The sequence below is a fragment of the Pleurodeles waltl genome, chromosome 11 (genome assembly GCF_031143425.1).
Source record: "Pleurodeles waltl isolate 20211129_DDA chromosome 11, aPleWal1.hap1.20221129, whole genome shotgun sequence".
Lineage (NCBI taxonomy): Eukaryota > Metazoa > Chordata > Amphibia > Caudata > Salamandridae > Pleurodeles > Pleurodeles waltl.
In genome coordinates this window covers 43,461,299-43,482,714 of record NC_090450.1, presented here as the reverse complement: position 1 = coordinate 43,482,714, position 21,416 = coordinate 43,461,299, and positions in this window count along the sequence as shown.

Below are 21,416 nucleotides of genomic sequence, written 5' to 3'. Positions count from 1 at the left end.
CAAAGGTAAAATCTTTTAATTATTTAGGTATCTTGTTTAGTGCATTCCTTAGTTGGACTCCTTTCTGATTTATAGGAAACAGTATTTTAACAGAAATATAGAGGCTAGATGTAGATTTTCTGGTAGGCTAAACATGAACCAATTCCTGAGATGCTGACCTTATACAAAAGTAAATACACTTCAGTGGGGGTCTATGGTGCAGGTTTACTGGATCACTCTAATTTGGGAATCCTCCTAAGAGATAAAAACACTTTATTCATTGGTTCCTATCAGTCCGAAGAGGGACTGCCACCTTTATATTCCACGAGGAATTAGGCATGCCCTATTTGGAGGACCTTATTGGCCTTGCCCCCTTGTTATTGTTGATGAAATGTTTGGGGACCCCAGTGACAGGACTCGCTAGAACTTGTATTTCTGATTTTCTGACCCTAGATGGGGTGGCCCACATTCTGTGGCTTTCTTACCTAAAGGACACCTTTGAGAACATTGGGCTGCCCGATCTATTCTAAAGCTCTGTAAGAATGGGTTCAGAAGATAAAGCTCTGGTGAAAAAGCTTTTTCTAGATTATTGTATGAACGTTTGCCTTGAGAACACCCAGGTTAAAGAAACAATAATTTATTACTCACTGGTGTCATCCACAAAGAGTCCGAAACCCCAGTGATAGATTTGCAAAAAAATAAGTGCCAAGGCCCTCGTCAGGAGGCCACTGCAGCTTGCACCACATATTGACACTGTCAGCGCTGCCAATCGCAGTACCTACACAACTCCTAACCATCACAGTGCTACAAGTATGACAATTCATACTTTCGAGGACCCCAAAGCTATAAGAATGGCTTGTGTGGCAGGTATTAGTTGTTCTGCTCTTCTTTAAGTTACAAAAAACAGCACCACCATGTGGCAGCTCTCAAGTGCTGGTGTTGGCAATTAAGTGCTGGTGCCAAGCACCGGAAGCCACCGGCCCAAATTAAGCACTGCGGAACCCTATATAGTTTGGATTGCTGATCCTATACATCGGTATTACCTCACTCCGGCCAGCACAGCAAAGCAACAGGAAGAGTGACAGTTCCTCCTCAAGCATCAAGCTCTTCTCCTTGGCAGAGGTTCCTCTTGATCCAGAGGTAATCCAAATGTCTGGGGATTTGGGCCCACTACTTATACTCATTTCTGCCTTTGGAGCAGGCAAACTTCAAAGGAAAGGCTCTGTTGTTCACAAGATCCTGCCTTGCCCAGGCCTGGCGCCCAAACACACACCAGTGGGTTGAAGACTGCATTGTGTGAGGACAGGCACAGCCCATTCATGTGCAGGTGTCAGCTCCTCCCACCCCACTCTAGTCCAGGAGACCCATCAGGATATGAAGGACACACCTCAGCTCCCCTTGTGTCACTGTCTAGAGGGAATTCACAAACAGCCCAACTATAATTCTGACCCAGACATGGAGTCCACAGGCAGGCAGAGTCACAGAATGTTTAAGCAAGAAAATGCCTATTTCTAAAAGTGGCATTTTCAAACAGACAATCTAAAAAACACCTCTACCACAAGATGCATTTTTTTAAGTTGTGAGTTCAGAGACCCCAAACTCCAGATGTCTATCTGCTCCCAGTGGGAAACTTAACTTAAGAGACATTAAAAGGCAGCCCCATGTTACCCTATGAGAGAAATAGGCCTTTAGTGAAAAATTAATTTGACAGTATTTCACTATCAGGGCATGTAAAACACACCAGTGCAGGTCCTACCTTTTAAATACACTGCATCATTCCCATCATGCTACCTAGGGCCTACCTTAGGGGTGACTTACATGTAGTAAAAGGGAAGGTTTGGGTCTGGCAAGTGGGTACACTTGCCAGGTCGGATTTGCAGTGCAAGACTGCACACACAAACACTGCAGTGACAGGTCTGAAACATGTTTACAGGGCTACTCATGTGGTGGCACAATCAGTGCTTCAGGCCCACTAGTAGCATTTGATTTACAGGCCCTGGGCACCTCTGGCACACTTTACTAGGGACTTACCAGTAAATCAAATATGCCAATTATGGATAAACCAATCACCAATACAATTTAGACAGAGAGCATATGCACTTTAGCACTGGTTGGCAGTCCGAAAGCCAACACAAACAGGTCAGAAAAATAGGAAGAAGGAGGTAAAAACTTTAGGGATGACCCTGCTAAAAGGGCCAGGTCCAACAGTGACTTTTAATTTTAGGAAGTCTTATGCTTTTTAAAAAGTAAGAGAAGACAACACCTTGTGAACCTGATTTATGATCCTCCTGGAATACCTATTTGTGTCTTTATTGTGTTGATGTTGCTTTGTTTTTATGGCCTTGGCCAAAAAATGATTCTTCTGGAACATGCACCTGTATATTTATTGTGATGAAGTTGCTTTATTGTTTATGGAACATGTATCTGTGTATTTATTACTATGATTTTGTTTGCTTTCATGGCCCTGGCTGAATAAAGAGATTTTGCCTGACGGAATAACAAATAGGAATAATGAAACTACATGTTAAAAGCTTTTCATCTAAAATGATATAATGCAATGCTTTGACCCTGATGTGTTGTATTTTAACCTTGTACTGTTATCACACAAAACTACTGTAATTACTGATACATGTATACATTGGTGGAAACACCTTTAATATTTGTTTTCTAAACAATAGATATATGTATATTATTTTCTTTTCAAAATGAGGGATGGAGGCTAGACTCTGTAGTCAACTCCAGTACCCAGTGAGGCCTCAATTAAGGTACCACAGTACCTGTACTGCAAAAGGGTCTGGTGATAGACCAAACTCTGTGGACAACAGCCATTGTACAAGCCAGAGAAAGTGTGCAGTGGGAGTTGGACGCCTGCAGCAGAACAAAAGCCTAACCAAACAATGGTACACTAGCTTTAAGGTAGTGTGCAGCAGGGGTTTGCCACCAACGGTCAGCATTTTCACTGCGCAGGACCAAAGGCTGTGCTCTGTGGGGTGATGCATGGCTGCAGGTGCTTGGGTGCAAGGCCTGGCCTACTTGCAGCCCATCTTGCGCTGTTGATGACCCCCGCATATTGCAAAAATTGTAACATGTTAACCAACTTGTTTTAAGAAATCTTTCATGACATCACAGTCTTAGCTTCTGGCTAGACCTTGCAGCAAATATGCATCAGGACTTGGACATAGGCCAACCTCCACAAGTGTCAAACCTCCACAAGCGTCAAACCTCCACTGCACACGATCTTCCGCTAAATGTAAGGCAGGTGTGCCACAGGGCTTAGCCTATTGCCAGGGTGGCTAATCCCAACTATGAACACATTTTTGACAAACACAGTGGAGTATGTCTGCAAGGCTTGCTGTCATAGCAGATCCTGCATGCAACATACAATTGGGGTTAGGCGGCGAGCTTGCTCTATGGTCAGACCCAATGCCCAACCCTCTGCATGTGCGAATGCCCAATGCATTGGCATCTGTTCATGCGCATTGAAGTTGCGGTTGTTCACAGGACTTGACCTGTGGCCACACCCAGTTCCCATCGCTCCATGACTACCCAACACTTTACTTGCACAACCTTCAGCCCTTCACAGCAAAGGTTGACTATAGAGTCTACAGTTCAATGATGTTCAGTGGCCACCTCTTTTCAAGAGTCCTAACCCCACTGCACCCATCCTTCATGTCTACATATAATAAGTGCTGATGTCACTTTAAAAAAAAAATAACTTACTTCCGTGGTAAAGTCTAGTGCTGTGAAGTACCTGAAAATGGCCAGCTTGGTACTTATTTCCAAGACTATTTGGTAAAAGTATCATGTGTGGTAAAGATAGAATATCATTCAGATAATGGGGATTAGCATTATCCCAAAACATGTAAACAGAATTTATAACTATAGTTCTCCGAATTCTACAGCTGTGACGGTTATGAACTTTGGCAGAGTATCTGTCTTAATTTTTGACATCTGCAGAACATCAAACAAGTGGATTTACTTTGCACGGGGAAACATAACGGAAAAGTGAATTTGATCTTGTAATTTTTTATTGATGTTCTTCCTATTGGAAACTATTTCCTTCTTGGTAAACCGCTTCCACGGAACCCTAATGAAAAATCAGGGGATTCTCTCCCATTTACACTTTGGAAATATACTTACTCTTGGCATTGCTCCAATGATATTCGAGAATGGTTTGAAAGTTGGAAACTACTTGTAAATTGGTGATGAATAACAATAAACAAGAATTTGTGGGTGATCATAAACGTCTGAACAAGGCCCACACTGGATTGCTAGCAAAACCTTCCGTACAACTAAGTCTTCGAAAACAAACAATGTACCACACTGGGGTAATTTCTGTATTCTCAAATGTATGGGTAAAAGGTCAAATCTGGCAATCTTTCTTCTGTGAACCAGAATTGCCCATTTTAATTCTGTAATTGACCATAAGCACCGTAATTCGGAAACCCCACCTTTTTTGTTCTGTTTTGAAGCTATTTTCTTTTTATGCTCAGGGTGTTTCAGCAAAACTATATTCGCCATGCGCCAAAGTAAAATTAGAAAACTTTAATGAAGAATAAGTAAATGGTATTGTTTTTGCACTGGTTGCCGCACCTAAAAAATTCGAGAGGTGTTCCCCAAAAAATATAAATTCACAGGTATTTATGGAAGCACCCTAAAAACAACGAATGTTGCTGAAAGTACATCTAAGGTCTGGTTTCACAGCACAACATATTGTCACTGATTCTTTAAAATATACAAAGATTGGACTTAATGCAATGATGATTGTGATTAAGTTGGAGTGTTTGTAGGAATGGTTGTGGGACTGGTGGTAATGGTGGTGGCGCTGGTAATATGAGTGGTGGTAATGATGGTGTTGCTGTTAGTGGTGTGGTCTGTGGTGTTAATGGTGGTTTAGTGGTAATAGGACTGAAAAAAAAAATAATGATGGTACTGGAGATTGTAATGTGTCACCCAGGGCACTAAACAAATTTGCTACTATGGTCCTGTGTTGTGAGGATGATTGTTTTTGTGCAGGAAGTGACATCTTCCTGCACAAAAACAATCAAGAGAGGTGTTATCCTTTTTCTATGTCTGCTGGAGAATGCACCCCTCTTTCTATGTCTGCTGCAGAATGACTGAAAGAAATAAAGCTATTTCTCCCCGTTGCATCACTTCTATGCAAACATAAAGAGCAAAACGTAGATACCTGCCAGTGTGTGGCAGCTCTCGGGTGGTGGGGCACTGCCAACGAGACACGATTGATGAGCTGTTGGAGGATATTTACTGATGAAAGGCTAGGTAAGGTGTCTGTTGGAGAAGCCATAACTCAATGAAAAGAGTCAGTCAGAAGTGACTCTAGAGGTGTGCTAAATTCCAGCAATATCTTTTTACGTGTGCAAAATCTCACCAAAACGATGCAGGTACACCTAATTACACATAATGCTAATGCATCTTTTTCGCACTTTGTTTTAGCATAAAATTCACTTCACATAAATTTTTGAACCAAGGATAGATTTTCATGCTTAAAATAAGTTAAAACAAACAAGAGCAGCCCAAACGAAATGTGCTAAGGTTCTGTTGTGCAAGTGCATTCTCAGCAAATTTTTACAGTGAAAAGTGCATTTGTGGTAAAAGCCTACCATGAATTGCATGTAATTTTGAGAAGCAGAAATGGTTGATTTCAGGGAAATTTCGTGTGACGCTAAGGTGGTCATTATGAGTTTGGCGGTCCTGCTCCTCCTCGCCGGTGGTGGTGGTAACACCGCCGACTGTGTGGCAAGGCAGGACTGCCAAATTATGACCATGGTGGTGAAAGGGCTGCAAAGGAGCCAGTTCACCGCCTGTACCGCCAGGGCGGTGGGACCACCGGGCAGAAGGTGTTCAACCTTCAGCCCGGCGGTCCAGCTTATACCGCCAATGGTATTGTGAGTATCCTTTCCGCCAGGGATTTCCTGGCAGCAACTCCGCAAGGAAATCTCTGGCGGAAAGGATACTGGCGACAGGAATTGACATTCCTGTCGCCAGTATGCAACTCCCCCGCCCCCCCTTTGAAACAGCCACGGCCCCCCTCCCACACCTGAACACCGTAGACACCACCCTCCCGAACCCCGAACCCCATACACACACCCCACCTCCCCATCCACGCATGTACACACCACACACACTCACACATCCACGCACACACATTCACACACATACAGGTGTCCAGGACACCCCCCACCCGCTTACACGCATTCACACATTCACACAGATACATGCACACACGCACACAAACACCTTCCCCTCCATTCATACAAACTCACAACCTCATTCAGGCACACAACACTCAACAATCCGTCCCTCCCCCCCTTCCCTGTTAGATGATCACCTAACCTGCTTGCAGTTGTCGTCCTGGAGGGAGTGGGGTCCATTGGGCCTGCTCCGCCAGCACTGCCCTGTCACCACAACACCACCACGCTGATTACAAAGTTGTAATGTGACGGGCGGTGTTGTGATGACGTTGCGGTGCCAGGGGAGCAACCTCCATTAGACCGCCGACCACCAGTATGGTTGCTGCTGTCTCTCTACCCAATTCATGGCGGAGAGCTTCCAGGAGTCATAGTCCCTTATGACTTCGGAGGTCAAAACAGTTGACCGCCGAAGTCACTCCCGCCATATGACCAACATATTATGACTCCTGGCAGCTCTCCACCATATTATAACTCCTGGCAGCCCATTCACCGCCGTGGGCATAATTTGGCGGTCCTGCTCCATCATGCTGTCGGCGGTGTTACCACCACCACCGGCGTGGCAGAGCAGGACCACAAACACTGGTGGTCATATGGCAGGCGTGACTTCGGCAGTCAACTGTTTTGACCGCCGAAGTCATAATAAGGGCCTAAATTCCTGAAATTACGCCACGGATGTTAAAATTTTGCCCAAGCCTAATCCCCGCCCCACCCTAACGCCCACCCACCCACAGAGCCTCACTCAAAGAAAACATTTTTTGAGCAGAAGACTTCACTATTAGTAGCAAATCTGTCTTTTCTGCAAGATCGTCAAGGATGTTTCTCCTTATTACTGGTATAATAAATCTGTGCACTGTGACACTGCTATTCAGTTCTACCAGTTGTGTACTCTAAAATGATGCTTTTGAACCTGGATGCACCCAATTGTGTAATGCCATGGTATATGGTGCAGAAATGGCATGGAAGTTGAAGGTCACATAAGGTCTGGAACCTGTATTCACCCTACTCATAAAAATAAAAAAATATTTGGCTGTCGGGAGCACCATTTTATTTTCAATGGGCTACAGTTTAAAAGTATTGTATTTTCTGCAAGGAAAGATAAAGTGACTTTGTCAAATAGGAAAACCTATTTTTAAAAATGAATAAGTCATTTGTATACCTTGTAAATCCACAGGGCTGGGTGCTTAACATATAATATGTGTCCCACTACATATTGGAAATTGTGTGCACTCACAGTGACTAAATATACAAAAGCTCTTTTCACTGAGTAGGTTAAGCTTGATTCTTCATGCACAGTCATAGGTGCAAAGAAAATAGCATAACTTATAGGTTATTACTCATGTTTGGGATTATTCCTGATAACTATTGCAAGACGTTTAAAAGGACTCCAAAGGAGTCACAGCAGTCCTGGCAGTATTTTGTGGATGTATCATTGAAGGCAAAGTACGTTTGGACGAATGTAACAAGGTAAATGACGTCAATAGGATGTACAATTTGTTTATTTGAAAGCTCATTTTTGAGTCATTGTTTTTTAGACTGGCTCTTGCGCCTGATTGAAGCCAAGTTCCCAGATCACAGGAAGATTAGGAAAGAAGCTGATCTCAGGTTCAGCACCAGAGTCTCCGAATAAGTACCAGTAGTTATCACAAGAAGGGTGCCCCAAGTCTGCAGTTCAAGCCTGCAAATGAGAAATCTGAAGGCCCCAAACTTCTGACCAGGGGAAGAAGTCCTCTTCAGAAAAACAGGAAGGCAAGAACCAGACTGGAAGAAACCCTTTGAGAAGGGCAGGTGCTTTGGCTGTTATCAGGCATGTTACAAGAAAGGAGCCTTCCTGTGTCCCAAAAAGGCACTCACAAGTTGGCATTCAGGGTGGTGCCCAGGAGGAGAGTGTAGATCATGCACTAGTCTCTTATTTCAAAGCAGGACCCAGGAAGCAAGTAGGTGATCCTGGTAGTTATTGGAAATACTTCCATTGAATAGTTGTGAGCTGGGCCTCTGTCACTGCTCTGTAGAATACCTGTGCCAGCTGGACACTGGTATTGCAATTACCGGTGTCTCCAGAATACTACCTGCAGAGGGAGATAAGGAGCATAAGAAACTACCATGGTGGGAGGGAAGGCAGGATGGGGTGGGGATGCAAAGACTTGCCTATTACATGGTCTCCTTGGAGTGGGAAGGGATAGTTTCCAAAAGAAAGGTAGGGTTGGTGTCCCCTCATACCTAGAGATTGCATCAGCAGCAGTGGTCTACCACAGGTGGGTAGAGAATGAGTGGGTGAGAGCATCCGGCTTGCCAGTACAAGAATCCAAAAATAAAGTATCTGGTAGAAGGCGGGTATCACCCACTGTAGGAGGACAAGTGAGAAAGGGATTAGCTGCTCTGACAGGAGAGGACCCGAAGACTGGAGCTGATGAGGCCACTTGCCACTTCAGTCCTGGAGAAACTGCCTGCACTGTTAAAAATACATACAAAAGGAGACCAGGACCATGCTGAGCCTTATATAACACAAAGTGTGCCACCTTGGATGTTGGTTGTGTCTCCATGCTGGAAGTTCTGGACTGCTAGGTAAGTGCTCAGTCTCATGATGCAGCTCTTGGGTTGAAGGGCCAGTGTCAAGGAGTCACCCCTGAGATGGTGAGAGTGCGATTGGAAGGAGGGTGTCTGCTGCTTGAGACTGTGTCCATCTACTCTGAAAGCACCAGAAGGTCTGTTAGACCTCAAAGAGGTTATTTGGCCAGTAGACTTTCAAGCGCCCGTGCTTGGGTCTGGTGGTGATAAGGGACAGAGTCTTAGGGTCTAAAAGTGAGTCTGCCTTGAAGGCTTGGCACTGTATGTATGAGGTAATGGTTCAGTGCAAACTTAGCCAAAGACAGCAAAGTGCTTTACAAGGTCAAAAGCAAAGACTCAGTCAGTAAGTGAATTGAGAGTCAGCTGGTTTGTAGGCAGTTGTTTTAACATAGATAGTGAGATAGTGTTCTTTAAATAGGTTATCCTTCACTTTTTTCCTAAATTGGATCAGTGGTGTGGCAGTCTGATGGACACAATGATGTTGTTCCAGATCTTGCTTGTGTATATGGAAAAGGTCTGTTGTCTTTGTTTTGTTTATACACTTAATTAGTGGGCCATGTGGTCCTTAAGAACTGAGTGTGCTGATCTCTAATGTGTCCATATAGGCTCCAGGAATCCATGGGTGACTATTTGTGAAGCCAACTTAAGGTAATTAATTTGACCATTTCCCGGGGCTAGATGGACAGGGGGTTGGTGCAGTAAAATGAGAGCTGCCAGTTTCTGATTGTTGGTGTCCTATTGTGAGAAGTAACTCTATACTGAGGCCAGAAACCTGACTTCAAGAGCAAAATGGACCACATAACTAGGATGGCCAATGTACTGTGATGTATTTGCAGAAGAATAGAAGCGTTGGTGGCTTGGGAAAATTGGGCAGACCATGACAGAGGTGTACTGGTAGAATCAGAGGGGCATAAAACTGATGTTTTGCTGCAGAGGCAGACAAAGGTCCCTGTTCTAATGCCTATGCAGGGAAGCACATTAAGAGATTCATTAGCATTACCTGGCTCTTGATTTGGGATGGCATTTATAGAAAATCCACTTTTTCTGGTGGTGACCCTGGATTTATAGCCTTTTTCTTATTACTGTGTGAATTATGACACTGCTATTCAGTGCCTCAGGTTGTGTGCTCTGGATCTAAAATAGTACTTTGATTTTTCCCAATTATCTCTCATATAAAACCATGGTAGATTGCACAGAAAATACACTAGTGTCAGTGAAGTTAGATGTCATATGTAGAATGTACACTATGGGCCATATTTATACTTTTTGACGCACAACTGCGCCAACGCAGTTGTTCGTCAAAAAAGTTAACGCCGGCTGACACCATTCCAAAGCGCCATGCGGGCGCCTTATTTATGGAATGACGTTAGCCGGCGCAGCTGACTGGTGTGCATAAAAAAAAATGACCCACACCAGGCAGCGCCGGCGTAGGGGAAAATGGAGCTTGGGCGTCAAAAAATGGGGCAAGTCAGGGCTGAGGCGAAATATTGGCCTCAACCCGATTTGCGCCATTTTTTTCGACTCCCAACCCCCATTGAAATGACTCCTGTCTTAGCACAGACAGGAGTCATGCCCCCATGCCCAATGACCATGCCCAGGGGACTTATGTCCCCTGGGCATGGTCATTGGGCATAGTGGCATGTAGGGGGGCCCAAATCAGGCCCCCTATGCCACAAAAAATAAATAAAAAAATACTTACCTGAACTAACCTTAAGTTCCCTGGGATGGGTCCCTCCATCCTTGGGCGTCCACCTGGGGTGGGCAAGGGTGGCAGGGGGTGTCCCTGGGGGCATGGGAGGGCACCTCTGGGCTCCTTCCGAGCCCACAGGTCCCTTAACGCCTGCTCTGACCAGGCGTTAAAAAATGACGCTAAAGCGGCTGGACGTCATTTTTTTTGACCCGCCCACTCCTGTGCGTCATTTTTGCACAGGAGTTTAAATAAGGCGCACATGCCTTGGAGTCATTTTTTAGACGGGAACGCCTACCTTGCATATCATTAACGCAAGGTAGGTGTCCACGCTAAAAAATGATGCAAACTCCAAGATCTTTGGCGCTAGATGGGTCTAATGCCAAAGTATAAATATGGAGTTAGCTTTGCGTAAAAAAAAACGACGCAATTCCGGCGCAAAGAGAGTATAAATATGCCCCTATGTTTATAACACCCACATATATGACAAAAATATTTGACTTCCATATGCACCTTTGTACTGGACCTGAGAGCCAGTTTAAAAGCACTGGAGTAACATACTTAAAGAAGAGGTCTCATTTCCATATAGGATATCTATTTTATATTTAGTGTGTCTTCTGTGCCATTTGGATGGGATGCTTATAATTTAAAAGGTCCCACGCTACATTTTGGAATAGTGTGCCCTCACAGTGACTAAATATTCAAAATCAGTTTTTTGACAATGCTAGACAGCATTGGTAGGTCTGCCAATTTAAGGAGGAACCACCTCCTGTCCCTTCACAGGGCTTATTGGACCCCAATCTGGATATCGATGCAGGGAAAAGGAGAAATAGAGGAGGAATCTGCAAAGTGCATATTAGAAAAAGCAGAGGACATTCATATGTTTGATGAATGTCCGGGAATCCAGAAATTCTGGGACGAGATGAGCATGGCTTTAACTGATATTCTTGGCATAAAAGTTCAGGTAAGCCTTTCTCTAGTTGTCTTTGGTAGTTTGGAAAAGTAGCCCAGAATGAATAAAGATGGTTTGAAACTGATTTTTTATAAGATCCTCCTACCCCATAGGAAAATATCCAAGAAATGGTTAAATAATCTCCCTCCGACATCGGCGGACTGGCTGAGGTCCATTGAGTACAACATCAGAATGGACACTGTGGCCTGGAAAATAGAAGACATAAGTTTTGGGCACCATTGGCAAAGTGGCTGGAACGAGATGGGCATTTGGTGTTGTGAGTACAATTAAGGGTCTTTCAGGAATTAGTCCTATGATTACACCTCGCTGTATTTGTACATTGCTACCTGTTCCTAATAGCCATGGCATCAAGAAGAAAATACCTAGTATGCCTGGGGCGTGGTGACTCCGCTAAGATAAGGCCGTTATTGGAATAAGAGCTAAAAGGGTAACCCACGGTGAATGAGGACAAAACTTAAAAAAAGCACTTCTCTCTCACATTGTAAATTAAGCTAGCTTATCCATGAACAGGACTAGGTATAATTAAAACCCTTAATTTTTTTATTTTGCTTGAGCAAATGCTGGTGATTCAAAGTCATTTCCCACTTAATTTCAAAAATCTAATTTAAGGGTGACAAATGATTTTTCCCATCCATAGTTGGAAAGTAACATTATAAAAATGAGTATTTTACCACCTGAGCCACAAGTGGCTTTGAACCAGTTTTCCTCTCATCCCACCCCCAAAGGCCCATAAAACTTCCTGGCTTCAATTATCAGCCCTAATTAATCGAGGACAAAGGCCTGGCGTTATGGCCGGGTAGATAGCAGTGTTGCAAATGGCTGTCTACTTAGAAGTGATTAGCCATCTGGGTTGAGGACATGAGTAGTTTGCAGAAAAAAGAGCCTCAAAAACACTACAGATTTTGACTTGGAGATGCCAAATTGGACCTACAGGGTATGTTCCCATATGTTCCCATATGTTCTGAGCACCTTCATAACCATTCTGGTTCCAGTCCCAGCAGGGGGAAACACATCTTGGCCTTGTTAGGGAGAGATGACTTTATCTAAGTAGGAAAGTGTTTTGGGGATAGTTCTGATAGAAGAAGGAGTGAGCAATTCTGGACTCAAGGTATCTCAGAGTTTTTACAGTGAAGTGCACAAACGAGCAGCTATCTTGGAAAGTTTTTAAAGTATAACAACTTCCAGGTGTGCAGGTGAGTTCACTTATGACTGCTATCTTCTCACGATTTTCATCTTATTATTTATGATTAATTCAAGATGATTATTCAAGGTGATTGATGGCCATATGTCAATGGAAAATTAGAATATAAATTTGTGCTTAGATGTTGCACAAACACAAAGAAAGGAGCGCCAGCTAAAAGTGTACAGTGGCTGTGCCCTCACAAGAAGAATTAACAAAAATAAAAAATTTAATTAACGCAGCCAGCTAGAAGGAGAGGACTGAGGAGCAACGGTGGAGCGGGGGTGGTGGGAGGAACCAAGATCAGGGCAGATGGAGAACAGAGTGTGGAAAATCATACAATCCCAAGTAGTGCTAAAACAAATGGAAAACTCAGCTCTCTGATGTCAGCAGTGTAAAAATACAACTCATTCAATCACAATGATAAGAAAAAAGGATTCTTCTAGGGAGGTATAAACAACTATAGCGAGGAAGGGCACTGAGCTGTAGCCAGGGTATTGAGAAACACAAGAAATCCATCCAATTATGAGCTACATATTGATCCAAATCCAACTGCATGTACTGTGTCCTAGGCAATATCTCTAAATAGGCGAGTCCTGAAAATTATATCTCACAAAATGCCACACATGTATTTATTTACTTTATATTAGTATGTTTGATCTACATTTCAGTTCATTCCTAATCTGTTATCTCTTTATTGTTTAGTTTCAATTATCCACAATTATCGTTTACATTATTTATTTCAAAAAGGATAGCACAGCCTTGACTACTTTTGCAAATCAAGTGGTTGTTCTGTTTAGAATAAACCCTTATGTCATAAAACATATATATTATCACTTTCGCTTCTTCCCTTTTTTCCTCAATCTCTTCACGGAAAAAAATCCAATTATGACAGAAAACAAGTTCTGCACCTTTTAGAAAGATGAGGCTCTCCCAAAGGTCGACCTTGTTCGGTCTTTGCTAATATTAAGCCAAACCACTTTATATATTTCCAGCTGCACATGACCAGTTTTCCGACCTAAATCAGCTAATTGCTAGTTAATCCGAAAATCAGATCATCGCATTTAATAATGCTGTAAAGCAGTCCATTTTAATTGCGCTCCCTGATTACCTGTCAATTCCATTAGCGTGTAGTAATATGCAGTATTTTCTTTGGGTCTCCTTCAGAGACAAGGATAATGCTTTCCTTATGATCAATTTTCTACTCTCATAGTTCTTTAAGGAAATGTTCTTAAGCGGATTTTTCCTCTAGTCCACAATTAAAAAATTTGGTAGTGTCATTCCTGCGAGGGATTTTTTTCATGTGTAGCAAATGTTTATTTAATTTGGCTGCTCTTACTTTCTAAGCAAATAGTTGAGTGTATCAGAACGGTTTGAAAGTAATGTCTTATTTTATTCAGCCTAATTTTAAGTTTCTTGGTTGATTTTGCACCCAATCAGTTTAGGTCTCTGTTTTTGAATATGGATAAGTGGGCTTTTGGGCTTATGCTACAGGTATTTTTCAAAGATACTTGAAAGATTATGTTACACAACATACATAGCACATTTAGGCATGGGCTAAGCGTAAAGATGGCTTGTGTCAGGTAACACGTGATCATGATTTACAATTCCAGCTGGCCAAAACAATTCCAAAACGTTAGTGCAGCTGTTGAAATGTAGGTGATCTGAGGCCTTCTACAGCAGCTCACCTGGAAACCACTTCCACCCACAGATCACACCTTTGAAGATATTTTCAGGTGCTGACCATGGCTGCAGTGGATGGCTATGTATCGCTCGCCTGCAGAACACTAAGACCGAGATGTACTAAATTCCCATGCAATGCAGTGCAGCAGCCATATATGCTGTGCTATATTGCATGAGAAGGAGAGATAAAGAGAGCGAGAGACATACTTACAGAGATGTGCCCCCCCTTGGTGCTAAGTAATGCAAAGCACCATTATGAACTGCTTTGTGAAACGTTCAAGAAAATTTCCAGTGCAACACCAGTATTGCGCTGGAAAGTAAATTGGGAAAAAAAGTTATTTTGCACAGATTTGTGTTACTTTTGTGATGCAAACATGGCGCAAAGTCTTAGTAAATAAATAAATAGTCCCCTTTATCTGATGCGTTATGTCATGTACAGGGCTTAAGACTGGGTATGGGTTCCAGTGTAGTATGCTGATGTGTGATCCTGATGCGGGGGGTGATTTAAAGTGTGGGTGTATATTGGTATTTCTGTTGGCTGAGGTATCCCTAGCTGTTGCAACCAAAAACAAGCATTTTTTGTGCCATTACTCCCTGACACTGAATGGAACTAATTCGGATGTGGCTGAGAAAGAAAGAAAGAAAGAAAGAAAGAAAGAAAGAAAGAAAGAAAGAAAGAAAGAAAGAAAATAGATAGGAAAGAAAATAGACAGGAAAGAAGGATTGAGAAAGAAGGAAGGAAGGAAAGCAAAAGAAAGAAAGACAAAAGACAAAGAAAGAAAGAATGAATGAAAGAAAAAGGAAACAAAGAAGAAAGGAAAAAAGAAAGAAAGAAAGAATCAATGAAATAAAGAATGAATGAAAGAATGAAAGAACGAAGGAAACTAGGAAGAAAAGAAAGAAAGAAAAAGAAAGAAAGAAAGAAAGAAAGAAAGAAAGAAAGAAAGAAAGAAAGAAAGAAAGAAAGAAAGAAAGAACATGGTGAAAGAAGCAAGGAGAGAAAGAACACAGCAAAAAGAGAATAACTTAATACAGAACTGTTTCAAATGGATGGAATTCAGTATGCTGTGAAATATTAGCAGTCAGAAAAGCAAAACTCTCCAAAAGAAATATAAACAGCACTGGCTGAGATGAGATCCGTTAAAGATGGAATGTGCATTAGAAGTCTCCTGCTTTCATGCCTCATCAGTTATTAAATTACTCTTAGCAAAACTAAACTGGCAGTTTGTGAATACCAAAAAAATAACAAAACTTACAAAAAAGTGTAAGATTGCATTTATGAATCAGGCCCAATAAATATACGAAGGGATTATTTAACCGAAGCCTATAAGAGCAAAACCTTTCCATTCTATGTAACTATATCAACAAGTAAGCATGCTGAAAAAGTGAAAGAAAGGCTGATAGGCTATTTACGAGGTATAACAGGCTCGGTTTCTTTAAAAAACAGATACTGCCATTTAATCCCCCTAAACTCGAGTGTCTACTCAGGATAACTGACTAGGGAAAGTGCAATTAATGTAGGAGCATAGCAGTCAGCTCTTGGCTGCTGTATTAATGACCAGACATTGTGATCATGATATACAAATGTTAAATGCATTACCCTAATGACGAGTGACCATCTTGCACCAGAATGAACTTGTAATAAAAGCCCAAAACAATACACAAGGACGTTCCACTTTGCACCACAGGAAGATTGCAATAATGAGGGTTCTGCCGTGCCAATTCATCAGTGTCTGACAATGAAACGAAATAATTAAAAGGATAATTTAAAACAATTTGGTAAGGGATTCTGAAGGCTGATTCACATATGCATTTGTGAGCTCATGAAATACAACCACTGGAATATTACTTCATGTGTTCATCACTGCCTTTGTGAGCCAGCCACCAAATGTCCAACTCCCAATAGTAAAGTAAAGGTGAAAGGAAGGCATAGTCCTTTCTAACTATTCTAAATGTATATGAATATTGATTGTGTGCTCCCATCATTTTACTTATTTTGGCCAATTTAAGAGTATGTGTCTAGGTCTACAGAAGTACACCTTCACCTACTTATTAATGCCTTTGTGAATCCAAGTCTTTGGAAATACTTTCCGAAGTAAGATGCAAGCAATCCTTCTAATGTAATTGGCAAGTATTTGTTCCTTCTGCCACTTGATGTCATGATACTCTCGACACAAACTTCAGCAGGATGTGAGATCGCAAAAAGCCCGAGATGAATACTTTGGGCATGTTCACAAACTTCATTTTGAGGTACATTTAGCAGTACTACCTACTGTTACTCAGTAACCTACTTGCAGAGGTCTGTGTCTCTGCTTCTACAGTCTTTTCTGTGCAGGAATCCGTGCCACAACCACGAATATCTCTACTTTTAAGTACTACATTGGGGAAGGGCAGTGGGGAGTAGCTAGAAAATGGGGAGTACTTATGACTAAATCGGAGGATTTATGGTGGGGTAAGGAGTAGTTTGAAGGCAGCAACTAAATATATACATGTTTATGCAGCAGGATACAGTAGAATCCAATTCATATAATGAATACTACATACATCAGTAGATCTTAATTGGGCACTTATGTTTCCAATAACCCCCAAAAACACAACAATAGCACTATTTGATCCATGTTAGGAATAAACACCACCACCAAAATCAAGAAAAGATGATCATTACCTTCTCAAGGAGAGCATGTTGGCTAATCCGCTTTAATCCGCTGCAATGCTTTGCTCAAATGCTATTCCCATGACATAAACCACAAACATGAGAGAAATTGCTCATTTCAGTAACCAATTCTAATATTGGAAAGACAAATATCTGGCAGAGAAGAAAGAAGATTCCATTCAGGCTCATATTGTCAAGGTGTAGTTGTGATACCCTCAGGTTGATTAGGCTCACAGTGATGAGGTGCAGATGCAGCCTACAGGCCAATCAAGGTTACAGAGAGGAGCTGTACCTGTGACCATCTAATCATTTTCACAATGACATAGTCTTTATGTAAAGTGATGCTTAACACACCAGGTAGTACTTGGGTTGTCTCCATGCAGAACAGATAGCATAGGTGCAGTAAAGTGCAGGGTCTCTACCCCTGGATGTCATTAGCCTTTAAAAAACAGCAATCAGGTACAGACAAAAGGGCAGACATGGCCTGGGAACTCAATCACCTTAAACAGCAAAAACATCATTCTACACTTAATCAACACTATTCATCAAATGTCAGTGCTCAGAAAGAAGGAATCAGTCTTTAATGACTTTGCAAAGATAGCCCACTTTTCAGCCTCCTCACTCCAGTGTCTTGATCTCCACCCCTCTACCACCGGAATGCAGTCAATACACTACCACTTTCTGAAGATGTTTTCATCTTCTGCCTTGGTCCAGGTTAAACCAGCAGCATCCGAAACGTATCCCTTTGGTTTCAATGTTCACACACACAAACACACAAAAAACACACACACACACACACTGCTACTAACACAGGCATTACAGGCTGAGCACAATATTCTGGAGTGCACATAACAGTGGAACTTTATACATACAGGTCTGTAGGCCACACTCTCAGTGATACAGATAAATCAATCTGGTTAAACCGTAACTCTCAAAACACAGTGAACTACCTACCCTGCTTGATGTACCATACCCAGGACAGGGTCAGCTGTCCTCCGCAATGTATGAGGGCACACTGGGTACACCCTCTAGGTCACAGGACAGGTCTTGCCCCTTGCACTATCAGGGAAAAGCCTAGACCTCTTTGCACATGTCAGGTAGGTACGGTGCCAGGAACAAAGATCAATGAACAGTGCCAGACTCACATGGAGCCTGGTTCTCATGACAGGGAAACATGCCCATATATCATGCATGGACCGTTTCCATCTCAACAAATTACTCTTCTTTTTTTAAGAAAAAACCCTGATTGAACATCAGTTCATTAGATGTTGTTTATTGTGTTTGTGATTTCTGAGTCGCAAGCACACAACAACTCAGTGAGTAATTCTTGAACTTCTCTTCCTCGATACTCCGACATTCAAGAGCTAAAAGGAATACTTGGCTCCAGAGATGGGGTCTGTAGTAAAAGGCCTGAGGACACCAGCAGTAGAACATCCTTGTTATCACACGTGGAGCCCAGTAGTGCTTCTTTTCGCCATTGCCTTCCAACCAAGGATTTCTCACAGGTACCTACTGCCTTTTTAAAACCTGTACACATTCATTGTGGTTGCATTACCTGTTACGACTAGACATATATGTGCAAATTTAGCTTTTACAAAAAAAAATCATTACAATGCCTTAAAGTTACATTAGTTTATTTATTCATCTATTTATTGATGTATTTTTTTTATGTATTGATTTATTAATTAGAGGGGTTTCTAGAACACAACCCAAACATTCGAAGTGCGGTACAAATAGAAAAAGAACACGTTGCACAATGCTAACAAAATAAAAGCATTACAAATGTCCCAAGCTCTGCAGCAGGTAAAGTAAAGGAAACCTACTTTTGAAACAGAGATGATGGAACATTAAGATTCTAAGTTGCTGCTTGAATAGTTGAACATTGAAAGCATTCTAATTACTGGGACTGAAGCTCCAAATCCTGGCTGCATTCTCCTTGAAATATTTCTTCCTGGTTTTAATTTCTTGAAGGCTGGACTTTCCAGATGAATGATGTCAGTACTACTACGGGTGCGTTGTCCACCTAAGATGATCAGTTTGTGTTGAAATACTTAGATACTTCTGTGTGAATGTCTTTTATGTGATTCAGACAAGTTCCAACTGGCAGATGGCCTTTTCTGGAAGCCAGTTGAGTGAGATCATTAGTGGGTTGGTGTGTTCATGGTGTGTCATCCTGTGATATGCCTGGTTGCTGCACAGAGAGCTGCTTTTAGAGCGGCCATGTGTATTTTTGGAATACCTGAGATAATAGAATTGCCATAGTAAAGTCTACAAAGAACTACTGCCTGATTCACAAGTTTGAGATCATTTACAGAGATGGATGAGGTGCATATTTCCTCATGCTAGTTTCGATTGGTGCTGCGCTTCTTTTTCTAGAGGATCTAGGTGGGTCGGTAGCTTTACCTTTTTGTCTAATTCAAAGCCATGTACTTTTTTGCAGTTTAGAATCTCTGGACTGTTTTGAAGAACAAACTAGTTTGTTGCCATTTTTTAATAGGCGTTGCGCAGTTAGGATGTGTTTTTTTCGGAAAAGGATTTGGGAGGATGGGAATTTCATGTAGACTTGAATTTCCCTTATCAATGAGGCTACTGAAACTATGTCACCCGGGGAAGGGATTTTGAAGTAGAGGTGAGGGTCATTATCGCAGAAGTAGGAGGAAACATAGAGGTATTTCAGGAGATTAGTTAGCAATTCCATGTATAACTTAAAACATGTAGGCAATAAAACGGAAGTTCTCATTATGGGTCTGGTGGTCCTAGGACTGCCAGACTTGTGGTGGCAGTCAGACCTCTGCCAATGCAGCAGTCCAGCCTCCACATTATGAGCGTGAAAAACGGGCCATGGTCGGACCGCCGGCACTGACACTTTTTTGCCAGCCGATGGCCTGGTGGTGCCGGTGGTCTCAATCTGCCAGGGCGGCGCTGCAAGCAGCGGTTCCCTGGGGATTATGAGTCACCTCTTCGCTGGCTTTAACATGGCGGTTGCACCGCTATGTAAAAGCTGGCAGAGACGGAGCGCCGGGGGTCCAATGGGGGCCCCTCACTTCCCATGTCCTTGGCATGAGCAATGCAGGGGCCCCCATGGACAGCCCCGTCGGACTTTTCACTGTCTGCTTAGCAGACATTGAAAAGTCCGACGGGAGCTGCTGCACCACACACACCTCAACATTGCCGCTATCTCTATTATTAGTCGGCGTCAATGTGTTGGGTTGTTTTCTGCTGGGCCAGTGGGCAGAAACTCTGTTTCTATCCGCCGACCCGGTGGGAAACTCGTAATAGCCCTCATGGTCAGGTCACTGCACTGGCGGTTTTCTTACCGCTTTTCCATCCGCTGAAGTCATAATGAGGACCTAAGTCTTTTGGAATTCTTTGATCTAACCTGCAGGTGTTGAAGAATGTGCTTCTTATTTTAATTCTTTGTGGACCAATTTAGGAAAGTACCCTTTTTGGCCTATTCTGTTGTTTAGGGGTTTAAAAGCATGAGACGGCAAACTGTACAAACTGCTGCAGAGAGGTCTAGAAGGATTAAGGGATAGGATTCATTTAAGTCCAGAATTCCTAGGCCATTGTCAATAATATTTAGATATGCTGTAATTGAAATATTGATAAGTTATTGATAAGATTATGAAAGTTGAATCCTATACTTTTTTCCAACACCTTACAGATGCAAGGTAGGTTTGAAAGCAAATGAAAGTTGTTAGGATCATCAGTATCAGCTCTTCATTTCTTTAATATGAGGGTGCCTTGGCCGATTTTTAGGCAGTGTGGGATTTTTCCTTATGATAGTTATGTGTTAATCAATCTCATCCAAAATGGAACAAAGGAGTGTAAGATATCCTTTACTGTTGATTTTTGAATGGGTTTGGAAATGTGCGATATGGTCTAGTTTTTATGATGGTTCATATGATGTGCATATAATGTGCATTTCGGAAGTCCATTCAAGAGCTGATGGAGTTTTCAACCGGAGTTAAACTAATCCCAACTTCTTCGGTGGGTGTGAGGGAGTGCTCAATTACTTTTACCTGTGCTTTGAAGAAATTTGTGAATTCTTTGCATCTCTGGTTGTAAGACTGAACTGGGACTTGTGTTAGAGGAGGTGATGTGATTTGTATAACCTTAAAAAGCTTTCAGAGTTGCTTTTTGGCTTTGGAGTTTCACAACTCATTCTCATTATCAGATTCACAAGAGTTCTCATAGTCAAAATTTCAACAGTGTAGCATTTTTGCTTTTGCTATTGAGTTGTTTTAGGGAATCACTGCATCAGTCTTTAAACGTTTGTTATTATAAATTTTTTTAAAGTGTACTGGTCCAAAATGTCAGGTAGTTTGTGACAGATTACATAATGTGAACGAAGCCTTGATCAAAGGAAATGTATTTTGTACAGAGGAACTAACAGAGATTTCTAAGGAGACAAAATAATGTTTTTGAAATCTCTAACCAGCTGCTTCAGTCTTTTTGTTGTCCTGCCAAACATATCTTGGATA